Source organism: Cervus canadensis, chromosome 1 (genome assembly GCF_019320065.1).
Source record: "Cervus canadensis isolate Bull #8, Minnesota chromosome 1, ASM1932006v1, whole genome shotgun sequence".
Classification (NCBI taxonomy): domain Eukaryota; kingdom Metazoa; phylum Chordata; class Mammalia; order Artiodactyla; family Cervidae; genus Cervus; species Cervus canadensis.
The window spans coordinates 8509310-8521364 of record NC_057386.1 but is presented as its reverse complement, the minus strand read 5'-3'; the positions used below and the strand labels follow the sequence as shown (position 1 = coordinate 8521364).

The 12055-nt window shown below is 60.5% G+C and overlaps 1 protein-coding gene across 8 annotated transcripts in view; it reads right to left on the bottom strand.

Annotated features, from left to right (window-relative positions):
- SEPTIN9 (septin 9) overlaps positions 1–12055 on the bottom strand; it is a 177046-nt gene that overhangs the window by 25845 nt on the left and 139146 nt on the right. Inside the window, exon 1 of one of the 8 annotated variants that reach the window (XM_043462058.1) lies at positions 7035–7056. The exons of 5 other annotated variants lie outside the window; for them this stretch is intronic. The gene's annotated coding sequence lies outside the window, so the exon portion shown is untranslated. Of the gene's footprint in view, positions 1–3086; positions 3235–6977; positions 6998–7034; positions 7057–12055 lie in introns of those variants that run through there. 2 more of the 8 variants (XM_043462049.1, XM_043462040.1) reach the window with 2 other exon arrangements.

The following is a 12055-nucleotide window of genomic DNA, read 5'->3' as shown; positions in this document are numbered from 1 at the left end:
AAGCAGAGCACTCAGAGCCTGGGAACCCGCGCGGCCCCTCAGACGGCTCGCTCCGTGTCCACTCTGCAGAAAGCCTGCCTAGATTGTGCCCACCTGCCCGCGGGGCTGCCCGGAGCCCTGCCTGCCGGAAAGGCCCCCCTGCTCCCCACCCCACGCAGTGCCTAGCCCCTGCTCTCCCAGGGGAGCACCTGGGCAGAGCAGATGTGCCAGGGCAGGTCTGTGACATCTTAGGACACACCCTGAGCCACAAGGTCAAATGCTCCCTGAAGCGAGATGGGGATGGTGAGCTCAGGGATACACATGCACCCATCAACCGCAGGCTCACCCCACAAAAAAGCAGTGTGTGTGGACAGCATGCCTCACCCCCTCAGGACACACGTGCAACACCCCTGAAACACTGCCCATGGGAGATGCTGGCCACGGGCAGGGTGCACACACACTCCCGAGCCCCGTGTGGGTTGGACACCAGGCAGAGTCCCGCTTCCTGCACCTCCTGCACGCTCACAATGTGCATGACACGAACCTTGGGTGCACCGCTGGACTTGGGGCTCTGACCAGACGGAGCCGCCGGCCCTTTGAAGGGGTCACCCCTCACCCCAACTTCTCCTCTGCTGCTCCTCCTCTGTCTCCGGGTTCTCCATTGCCTCGCTGGCTCCTCCTCCACCTATAGAACCAGTCTGGTCCCAGCTGGACACTCCCCCCGGTGATCCTGCCCATGCTCTAAGCGTCAAATGCCAACCTCTGTCCAGATTCATATAACCAGAGCCAATCATGACTCAGCAGAGATGGCCCACTGTGCCAGGCCCCCTGCCCAGAGCTGGGTATCCTTGGCCCCTGCCCTAGTGAAGCCTGGATGCCTCCCACTGAACATGCCGCCAACTGAGCTCTGGGCCCATCCGTGCCACTCGCCCCCATGAGTAATGGCATCTCCGCTGATCCAGTTACTACAGCTGGAAACCCAGGGGCCAGCCCTGGTCCCTCCTTCCATTGGCCCACATCCAGTCATCCACCCAAATCCTATCAATCTGAATCCAACACATCTGAAGGCAGTCACCTGGCCTCCCAACCTCCATGGCTCCCACAAGTCAAGCCATCCCCATTAAGCCCCCCACGCCCCACCCCACCATAGGGTCTATCCATCTCAAGGCACCAGGAAGGCCTGTTTAAAACAAATTCATCACATTGCTCCCCTGGCTTGAAAGCCTGACTGGGTCCCCCTGCACCTGGGATAACACAAGATCCCTAAGGCCCCAGAATCCTGCAGCTGGGACCCTGTTCCATCCCAGACTCCCCATGTGACCCTGAACAAGTAACTTAACCTCTCAATGCCTCAGGTTTCTGTTGGGTAATACGAGATAATATCTGCCTTGTAAGAGTTCTGTGAGGACCAAACGAGATACTTACAAAGTACAGAGACTAGAGCCTGGCACGGCCAATGCACAGAGCACGTGTTAATAAAATAGAAGCCCACGCCCAGCTCTCCAGTTTCGACGTGTGCACCATCTCCCTGGCTCCTCTCCTCAAACAAGGCTCCCCAGAGAGGGCCTCCCTTGGCGCTGCTCTGGGGGACTCCCGGTGTCCCTTGGTTCTCCACCCGAGTGCCCCTACGCACAGCCTGCAACTGTAAGGTCTGTCTCCTCTGCTGCTCACAAAACCTCACACATCCCACAGCCCAGTACATAAGATGTCGAATGAGTGAATGAAAGGTCAGCTCGCTGCCTCCCGCCCTCCTCTCTTCCCAGAGCATTATGGGACCGCTGCTCCCAGGTCGGTGCAGGCGGCCTCTCTGCAGCCCTGGCCCCTCCGCGAGGCTCCCGCGGTGCTGGCCTGCATCCTTTCCCACGGGCTTCCCGGGCTTCCCTCCGCTCAGCCTTCCGCGTGTGCCAGCATGTGAATGAGATGTGAACGATTTCCGGTTTCCATCTCCCTTCTGGAACCACAAAGCATCTTGGTGGAAGGATGGATGCACTTCCTGGGACAGCTCTTGCCCATTCAGGAAATTCTGCTCAGGAAACCGTCAGTGGGGGCACGGGGGTGCCCACAGAGGGAGAGGAGACTGGGCGGCCCCTAATCCCTACCCCCTTCCTCGTGCTTGCGCCCTAAGCTGCTTCAGTTGTGTTCATGTTCGACTCTTTGCCACCCTATGGACTGGGGCCCGCCAGGCTCCTCTGTCCATGGGCTTCTCCGGGCAAGAATACTGGAGTGGGTTGCCATGCCTTCCTCCAGGAAATCTTCCTGACCCAGGGATCAAACCCATGTCTCTATGTCTCTTGCCTTAGCAGGAGGGCTCTTTACCACTAGCGTCACCTGGGAAGCCCACCAGCTTCCTCACCTACCCCTAACTGGGGCCTCAGGGCATGTGAGGTCCCTCCCTGAAGCTTGGGCAGGGCAGGCAAGAGTGCTGGAGGGGCGGGCGTTGGCAGGGGGACCTCAGGTCCGAACACCTGGGCCCACCCGGGGCTCTGTCTCAACCCTGAAACCTCAGCCCTGCCGCTCTCTGCACTGCAGCTGACCTGGCCAGTGCTACGGCGAGGACTGGGTCCCTGCGTGCAGTGGCCGGGCCACCAGGCGCTAGGCATCCATTAATTTGCTGTCCTGCAGTCAAAGGTGACATAGCAGCAGCCTAAACTTAACAGTGATTGGGTCAGCTGGCAAAGTATTAATCACGACCCAAGCAGGGCTCTGCAGAAGGCCCCTAGAGCACTCGGTCCTGGCCCCCAGGAGCTCGGCCAGGAACGCAAGAGGCCGGGCCGGGCCATCAGAGGAGGGCTGACCGCCATCCGGGCTGGCCTGCGCACGGCACTTTACAGTTTACAGAGCGCTCAGACTTGCTTTATCGTATCCGATCCTCGCCTTCACATCCTTCCTTAGACTCTACATTTCCTGCCATAATTAGCTGACACTTTTGAAATCAGACCAAAATAACAAGAGCTATAGTAACAACACGTTCTCCTACAAGTTGAGACGAAAGTTAAAGAAAGGGGCTCGCCGGTCCCCAGGGCCTCCCACGCTTCCTAGGACCCAGCAGGCCCACAGGCAGGCTCCCAACCCACCCCCTACACCCTCCACACCCGGTGGGGACCTACTGTGGACTGAGACTGTCCGGCGTCCTCCAACCGATCGATCTGTGCCTCTGAAGGAGCTTCGCCTCAGTCAGCACAGGACCTGGAGGCCCCCCCGGCCCCCGAGGGTGGGAGCCTGTCCCCTCCCAGGTCTCCCCAACCGGCGGCTCCGGGAAGGAGCCACATTCATATGGTAATTTCTGCCTGTGAACTGGCGAGGAGCACAGGCCCCCTCCAGCTGCCGGGAGGGCGGGGAGGGCCAGGAGGAGGCGGGAGGAAGCCGGACCGCCCCGCCGCCTTCCCGGGACCGCGCCAGTGGGCCCTCCCCTGGCGTAATGATGAGAGTGGACACAGCAGGCGCCCAGACGTGCCCATGGGTGAGTCTTTGCTGGATGCACTTGTGCGGTGGCTTAAAAAGACAAGCAACACACATTCGTTCTGCAGCTTAACTTTTCTGCCTGTGATGCACACAACAGTCCAGAAAGGGTGTAGCTTGTTGCTCCTGCAGATTCTGGGGGGAAGAGCAGTCACCCTCACACCCTCCCTGGACCCCAGAGGCCGACCTCCCCCCAGCCCTGCATTTCCACCCGCCCAGGAAGGATGCACCTCCCGCTCCCGCCAGGAATGGGGAGGGGGTTGCATCCTCGCCCCCACCTTCCCACTGGGGGAGGGGTCTGACCCCGCCCACTCCTCCCACCCACTTCCTCTTTCACTGCCAGTACCTCACTGTCACGAGCCCTGTCTCCCCTGGAGAGGACACACAAGCCTTCCTTCTCCCCTTCCTGCCTTGTCCTGGGCCCTGTGCAGGCCAAGGAAACCAGAAGTCAGTGGCAGGACCCAACAGGCTCCTCCGCTCCTTGATCTCATCCCCAACTCCTCCCTGCATTAATTCCTCATTGATTCATCCTGTTCCACGAAGCTTGGCCCTGGACTCACAGTGAAACCAAAGAACCCCCAGCCAATTGCACAGAGACACAGACTCCAGACTTGACATACAGTGCTCACAGCCACTGCGAGTGGGGCCCAAGGGACCAACAGTGCACCCCCACTGGGAGCTGGTGAGCCAAGTGTTCCCAACTGACTGTGCGGGTCCCTGAGAGAAATGAAAACACATGCTGCCCACCCAAACCTGGACCCCAGTGCTCACTGCAGCAAGAGTCACATGAGCTACAAAGTGGACACAGCCCACACAGATGCCCATCAACCCGTGAATGGACAAACGCAACGTGGTGCAACTATTTAAATGGAATACTACGCAGCCATAAACAGGAATGGAGCATGGACACATTACTGATGGATGAACCTTGAAAACATTACACTAAGTGAAAGACGCCAGATACAAACGGCCACCCGTTTAAAAAAAAAAAGAAAAAGAAAGCCATTTACTACATGATTCTACTAATAGAAGATACCTATGATAGGCAAATTCACAGACAGAAGGCAGATTCGTGGTTGCCAGGCGCTGGAAGCAGGGAGTAGAATAGAAAATGACCACTAATGGACTTAAGACCTCTGAGGGGTGGTGACAAAAGTATTCTGGAATTGGTGATGATGGTAACTTTGTAAGTATACGGGAAACCACTGAATTGTACACAATAAAAGGGAGCATTTTCTGGAATGTGGATTATATCTCCATAAAGCTATTATCAACAACAAGAAGGCCAATGACTGTGCTCCCCAGGGAACCAGAACGACAGCGTCGTCCTCTGGTCCACAGCTACCCCCCACCCCACCCCACCCCAATCCAGCCTGCACGCCCCTCCCCGCCTTTCCATTCAGCAGCCTGTGTGTGTGTGTGTGTGTGTGTGTTGGGGGGTGATTCCGGTGACTTCTCCACCTGTGCAGCCCGCTCCTCACACCACCAGTGCTCGTAAGGACTCAACATGAATTTTTAACAAGGGGCCTGCCTCAGCGTCACGGGCTAGAACCTGTCAAGTCACAGAACGACCCGGAAGCAAGCCCTGTTTACAGAAGGAAGCCTCACCCTGAAAGGAGGGGGATGTGGCAGCAAAAGCAGCCAGTCAGCAATCAGAAAGGCTGAACGTGGCTCATCCCGGATCTCTGGGCAGGAGGGACAAGAGGTGAAAACCTTTGCTACCCAGGACACCCACTCAGACCCCTTCCATGTGCCTGAACCAGCGGGGTGCAGCCGCCATGGGCCAGCACCCACCTGCACCCCACTACCACCTGCCTGACCAGCCAGGTGTTGAGGCTGGTCAGAGTCCTGAGCGCTAGCTGCTGCTGCTGCTAAGTCGCTTCAGTCGCGTCCGACGCTGTGCGACCCCACAGACGGCAGCCCACCAGGCTCCGCTGTCCCTGGGATTCTCCAGGCGAGAGTACTGGAGCGGGGTGCCACTGCCTTCTCTGGAGTGCTAGCTAGTCCGGAGGAAATGATTGCAGAACTGCTGGGGGGCCACCGCCGGATTTCCTGGGCCCACCCCAAATCCGTTAGAGGCCCAAGCCCTCTCTCCACCCCCTGTCCCAAACCCTCAGGATGCCAAACAAGCCACAACGAGAGAGAATCAAGTGAAGCCCCACTTTTACGAGGTGGTGCAGGCCTCGGGGGGAGGGGCCCCCAGGTTTCTCAAGGTTTAATTATAAGTTTAGCACTCGGGTTTCGGGGTGCCCTGTGGTGTGAATCAGCTCTTTACTTCCAGCCGTCCTCAGGGAGCCACACGGTGAGCTGGAGGGGGGGAGCCCACAGAGAGGCCTCTCGCCTCAACTGTACCCACAAAACCCGAGGACCAACTCCCCCACCCGACTCACACATCTCCCCACAAGCCGGTGAACTGGCAGCAGGCTGAATGCAGAAACTGAGGTGCACACAGGGGTCACCCACCCAGCTCTCCATGGCCCATGAGGGGCCTGGCCCCCAGGCACAGTGGCACCTCTTCAGCAGATGTAGAGCAGATGGCTCCCCCCTCCCAAAGCGTTGCTGGATGAACACACGAAGGAGTGAAAGAGTGAAGGGGACAGAGGCGGCTGCCGGCAGACAGACGGGGTCCCCGGAGCCTCGGGGAGACAGGACCGGGCCGTCCGGTTCCACACTGGGCCCCGGAGGAAGCTGGGGAGGCAGCCAAGAGTTTGGAAAGATGGAAGAGGACAGCTGAGCAGCTCTGCTCCAGGCAGGCAGGAAGCAGGAAGTAGGCATCTGCGGAGGGGGTGCTGTGTGGGGGTGGCCCTCACGGAGGTGAGCCGTGTGAGAAGCAGCTGCCACATGGACATGGGGCACCCCCCCCAACCTCCTGAGCCCCCTCCTGTGTCTGACTGTGCTCCTCACCATTGCACTCCAGCCCGGGAGCGTGGCCGTGGAGGCCAAGAGGCGCCAAGGCGCCTTCCTACCTGCCCTCAGCACCTCCCGGGTAGTGCGTGACACATGGAGGACCTTCTGTTTCCCCACTTTTTCAACAACTGCACTTAAACCAATAGAAAACAGATGCCTCTTAAAAGGTGTTCTCCTTCCCATGAGGAACAGTCTGGGAGCATAGCATTTCATCACGGACCCGTCCCAACCCACCGTTCCCCTCGCTTTGGCGCCCACCTCGGTCATGTGGGGAGGGAGGCAGGCGGCCCCCCCAGCTGGTGACGAAGGTCCCGTAAGTGACACTCCTGGACGTGGAGTCTGGGGGCCCCAGGCACCTGGCCCCGAGTAACCCGTGGTTGGGAGCCGGCGCCGGCTGTGGGGCTCCTGGGCTGACTGTAAAGCCACTGGGGTGACTCAAGAGACGTCAGCAGAGCACGCGGTTTGCAAAGTGGCCCCGGGCCCTCTGCTCTGAGCCCTCCGTCACTGTGGGGCCGAGGGAGGGCTCCTCTGTGGGGGGGTGTGCGGTGACACCCTCCACCGCTCTCTGCACTCCCTGGCCCCCCGCACCAGCCCCCACCAGCCCTCAAATGACAATCAACAAGGATTCTCACTCCAACTCAACGGGGCCGCTGTCCACCTGTCGTTCGTCTCCGGGGCCCACAACTGACCCCAGCAACTGGCAGCTCTTCCTTGGTCCCAGGCAGCCGAGGAACAAAAGACTGGGATCCTGTTCTCACTTCCCAACGGCTCCCACGGCACCAGAGCGTGGAGGCAGGCCCGGGGTCATCTGATCCAGTCCCCTGCCCCAGGAAAATGTATTCAAATCACCAAAGAAACGCTGCTCTTCGGTCCTTTCTCTTTAAAAAAAAAAAAAAAGCTCCAAGGACCGCCCGTGAAAAGAGAGCAAAACAAATGTCTGTTCTTACAAGGCTCTCTGAAGCTTGCCTGTCTCACAGGAACCACAGAGCGTTTGAATAAAAGATGAAACACCGTGATCACGCGGTATTGCTCGCGCCTCCACTGAGAGACAACAGGAGCGTCCAGGCCTCCATGAAGACCGCGAGGGCTCAGCCCAACAGAGGGGCACGGTCCGGGGCAAGACACACACGCAGGACACAGACGTCCTCACCTGGAGTGCAGTGGCCTCCTGCAGGAGGCAGACTCACTTTCTTGCCCCGGGAAAGGGAAAACCTTATCTGTTGTCAGAGGCCTTGGCGACAGGCCTGGGAGATAAGATAAGAGATAAGGGTGTGGGAGGCGGGAGGAGGTGCGGGTGTGTGCATCCCACCGGGGACACCAGCAAGGACGCTCGTCGGAGTGACCGCCTCACTGGGCACTCGGTGCCTGGCACTCGCAGGGCAGGACGGGGCCAGGGGTCCCCCTCCAAGGCACATGGCTCCGGAAGGCCCTGTGGCACGCGTGCCGTAAGCAAAGAAACAGAGGGTGGACCCCTCCTCCACGAAGGCTCCGTGCGGGTCAGTGTGGGCGACTGAACCCCAACCCGGAGCCTCTGAGAGCAGCCAGGATGCTCAGGAGTTGACATCTCATGGGCTGGGTGCTGTCCCACCCCCCGCCAGCTTCAGCAGAGCAATAAGAAATGGGGTGCTTCTGCTATGATCTGGCTACTAAACCCACGTTAAAGGGTTTATTTACGCTGGAATGGCCGGGAAGGGAGAGGAAGCAAACTGGTTCATCTTCCCTCTTTCAGGCCCTTTGCTTTGCGTTGCCCTTCCCCTGCCACCAAGGGCCAGCCCCACAGCCCAGATGGGTGGGTGGGATGATGCAGTTCAGCTCCTGTGGGGGACAGGTGAGCCCAGGTGAGGCCAAGTGGCCACTCAGGCCCCTGCAGAGGTGGAATCAGAGCTCCCCAGGCCTCTCAGCAGTAAGCCCTTCGCCCGCTCTTGGTAGTGATAAAAGAAAGTGGCAAGTTAGAACTGCACCCACCCACCCACACCCCAGGGCTAGATGTTCCACCTACCGCTCTGCAAGCCCCAGAACAGGGCCCGCAGGGAGCCCGCTGGGAGGTGGGCAGACTGGAGGGCCCACCAGTTGGGGCAAGGCACCCTCCCGGCTGTGGATCAGACCGGCATCTTTGCTGGCCGCCTCCCCAGGCTGCAGAGCCAACAGGTTCAGCTGCAGAGCTGGCTGCCTGGCCGCCACCTCGGGGGCACTCCTGGGAAGGCGTCAGGAGGCTCCACCGAGCCGCTGAGAACAGGTCCCTACCTGTCCCGGGAACCAGGCTGGTACTCAACAAACAAATCTAAGCCTGGTGCTGGCAGGCAGAAGTCTGGGAGGGGAGTCCCGGCCAAGGGCTATGACTCCTGCTGGAAGCATCTTCCTTAAGACCCCGGCTGAGGGGAGCTGGGACCCCAGCTCCAATCCCTGAAGCATCTATGGCTAAGCCAAGGTTGGGGGCAGGCGAGAAGAGGGATGGGGCTGGCACAGCAGGTGTGGAAGGCTGACTGCCTTCCACTGCAGAGGACCCTGGCCAGGGACTCAGGGGTGGCAGCAAGCGTCTGTCCTCATCCTCACAGGCTGAAATAAAGTCCTGCTTCCTACACGCCCAGCCAGTGGGAGAGGCAGGGAGCCCAGAGCCATCGGCAGTCTGGGAAAGGCAGCCCAGGAGTGAGCCGTGGGGGGGGGGTGACTGTGTAGGGGTGACCGGCGTCCTAAGAGACCTCTGACACCACAGGAAACCAGCGCCGTTCCACGCTGCTGGGGGGGCTCTCCTGCCGAATGCATCTCAGCCCCCCGGACGCCTCCTTCCTGCAAAGCTGCCCTATCTGCCGAGAGCCGTTCAGGCTGGTGGTGAGGCGGCAGGAAGTGGGGAGAGCACAAGGCGGCCGCGGAAGCAGGCCGGGGGTGAGGCAGTAAGTCAGCCCCAGGATCCTGGTTGTCTTAAGGGGTTCAGGGCTTCTGGGGTGAAAGCCCTGGTGAACCCTGTCCTGGAGACCTGGGGCGATGGACCTGGCACTCAGGGAACAGCCCCATGGGCTCCCCCCAAGGCTTGGTGTTGGTGGGGGCCAACGACACCATGAGCTCTTGTTCTGCCTCGTGGCAGCCCCCTTCCCAGAATGGGGCTCTGTCTCCTCCAGGACAGAATGCCCGGTGCCCCCCCACACACACACACACAGTAGTTCCTCCCCAAATGCCAGTCATCCCTGTCACAGTGCCGGCCTCGAGGAGCAGAGCCTGGCGGAAATACAGACACAAACCAGTAGACCCAATAGTATTGCAGGTGTCACAACCCGGAAATGATGGGGGGCGGGCAGTAGGAATGCCCAGGAGGGGTGGGCGAGGGTCAGTGACCACACAGGTCCCCCGAGACGGGCATAAAAAGAGGTCAGCCACAGAAGAGGCCATGTCCTTTGCCAGCCACGTCCTAACCCAGAGAAGACCGGAGAGGAGTCAGGTGGGCATGCCCTCTCTCCAAAGAGACCTCACGTGGATACAAGCTTCCCGCTCCCCAAATGGTCAGACAAACTTGTTCTTCTTTCTAGTTCCTGAAAAGGAGACTCTGGGTTGCCAAAGAGAAATGACATGTATGTAAACACCCATGGAAGCCCTAACTTTGAAGGCAAAACGACAATGAACGAAGGGCGGGAAGCACACCATTATGAAAAAAGGGGCCTTTCTCTCACTTCTCCCCAGCAGGCCTTTCCAAGGCAGGATCCAAACAGAATTCCAACCAGGGCGCTGTCCCCACAGGCAGAAACCCTCTGCATGGACCAGAAACCCTCTGCATGGACCAGAACCCCACTGCATGGACCAGAAACCCGCCGTATAGACTGCTGCCGGGCGGCACATTTTTCTCCAGGAAAGGAATCTCAAACTTCTCTTTGGTGAGCAGAGATGCTTCCCGAAACCTCATACAAAAATGCCAGCAGATTTCACGGCGGAGGAAAGAGAGGGAGATGAGAACGAAATCAGCAGCCTGGGAGCTGAGTTGACCCCCAGGGGACATTGGGGATGTAGTTTCAGAGCAGATGGCCCTGCCTGTCCAGCACCTGCCCTCCCTGCCCCCCGTTCTTGGGTGCCTGAGAAGACGTGCTGGCCCGGCTATGGGACTGGAGTCCCGGGGGCTACCGGACCAGAGTCCCAACTTTTCTCGGCTAGAAAAACCCTTTGCAAGACACGTCCTGGAGATGCTGCTCCCTCACCCCCGCTCCCTGGCAGGGCATGGCGAGGCAGACACCTTCCCATCCTCCAGCAAACACAAGCATGCCAGCAACCCATCCCACCACTCCCCACTGCCCCCTTCTCCAGTCCGCTCCCAGGAACATCGAGAACATCCCAAACACCTCCCAGGAATCCAGACAAGCTGCAGCACAAACTCCCCCAGAACACAATTCTGTCCTCGAGGTCTCCAATTCCGGCATTTCTAAGCGTCTGTTGAAACTCATCTCCAGCCGGTCCTCCGCTAACCCGCCTACCCCTAACGGCTGACAATCTGGATGGGACAGTTTGCAGAGGCAGCGGTGGCCCACCAGCATCTCCTCCCGGCCCTCCAGGAATATCAGGGAAGACCCCTTGCGAAAGGGAAACGGGTTCCAAGAAACTGCTGGCCGAGGCGGACTTAACCACTCGGGTAGCCGGCCAAATATTTACAAAGCCTCGGCTGTGACACAAAGCCGTACTCTTCTGCTCCGCGGCGGAAAATCTGGGCCCGCGTGGAGGACCGAGCTCCCGCCGCCCCGCTCCTGGGGCCAGGGGGGCTGTCCCGCCGGCTGTGGGGGGCGGGGGGTGGCCGGGCCTGGGCGGGGGGGGGGCTCCGGGGAGGCGCTGTTCCCGCTCAGCCCTGGGGCGCGGGGGGGGGGGGGCTGCCCGGCGGCCAGACCACCTGAGAGGCCCCTGCGAGCGGAGCGAGGCTGGAGGGAACAAAGGGAGCGCGGACTCACCCAGCAGCTGAGTCGGGCTGCGCCGGCCGCCTGCGCGCGCGGCCCGCCCACCGGGTCACATGGCTCGGAGCCGAGCAGAGGATCAAAGGGGCTTTGTGGCCGAGGAACAAGGAGCCTCCCAGAGCGCGGGCAGAGGTAGGGAGGGACCGCGACGGCCTCTCTGCAGAGGGAGGCTCGGCGGGGCAGCAGCTCCGGAGGGGCAGGGCGAGGGGTGCGGTGGGAGTGGGTGGGGGGGGCGGCAGGCGGAGAGAAGGGGACCTCCCGGCAGCCACCCCCACCCCGGGTGCCTTAGCTGTGCCCGCGGAACGCCAAGAAGCCCACTGCCCAAGCCAGCCTGAGTCACCCCCCAAAAGGAAAAGTGACATGGTTCCCCAGAGGGGGAGAGAGGAGGCAAGAGGCTCACCTGGACAGACGGCCAGGCTGCCCTTCGGCCCAGCCCGTCCTGCTGGGGTGGAGGGATGGGTGATGCCAAGAACCTGCTGCTGCCCACGGGCACCCTCTCCCTGCCGCCCGGCCCTGGCTTCCTCTCTGCCAGGTGTACCCCCGACCTGGTCCTGAACCCCCCTCCCCCACTCCAGCAGCTCAGATGACAGGCCACCCTCCCCAGGAGGTCCAGGCTTCCCGGCAGCTGGGGGTCGGAGCAGAGCCAGCCCGGCCGTGTGTGCACTGGTCGAAATGACCCGGGAGGGGAGCGGAGAGGAACCGGCGGCGGCCAGCTCACCCTGAGCTCCGTCTTCTTCCTGGAGCTTCCGAAGATTACTATCGGATCCCGCTCCTGCTTCTCCAGCCCC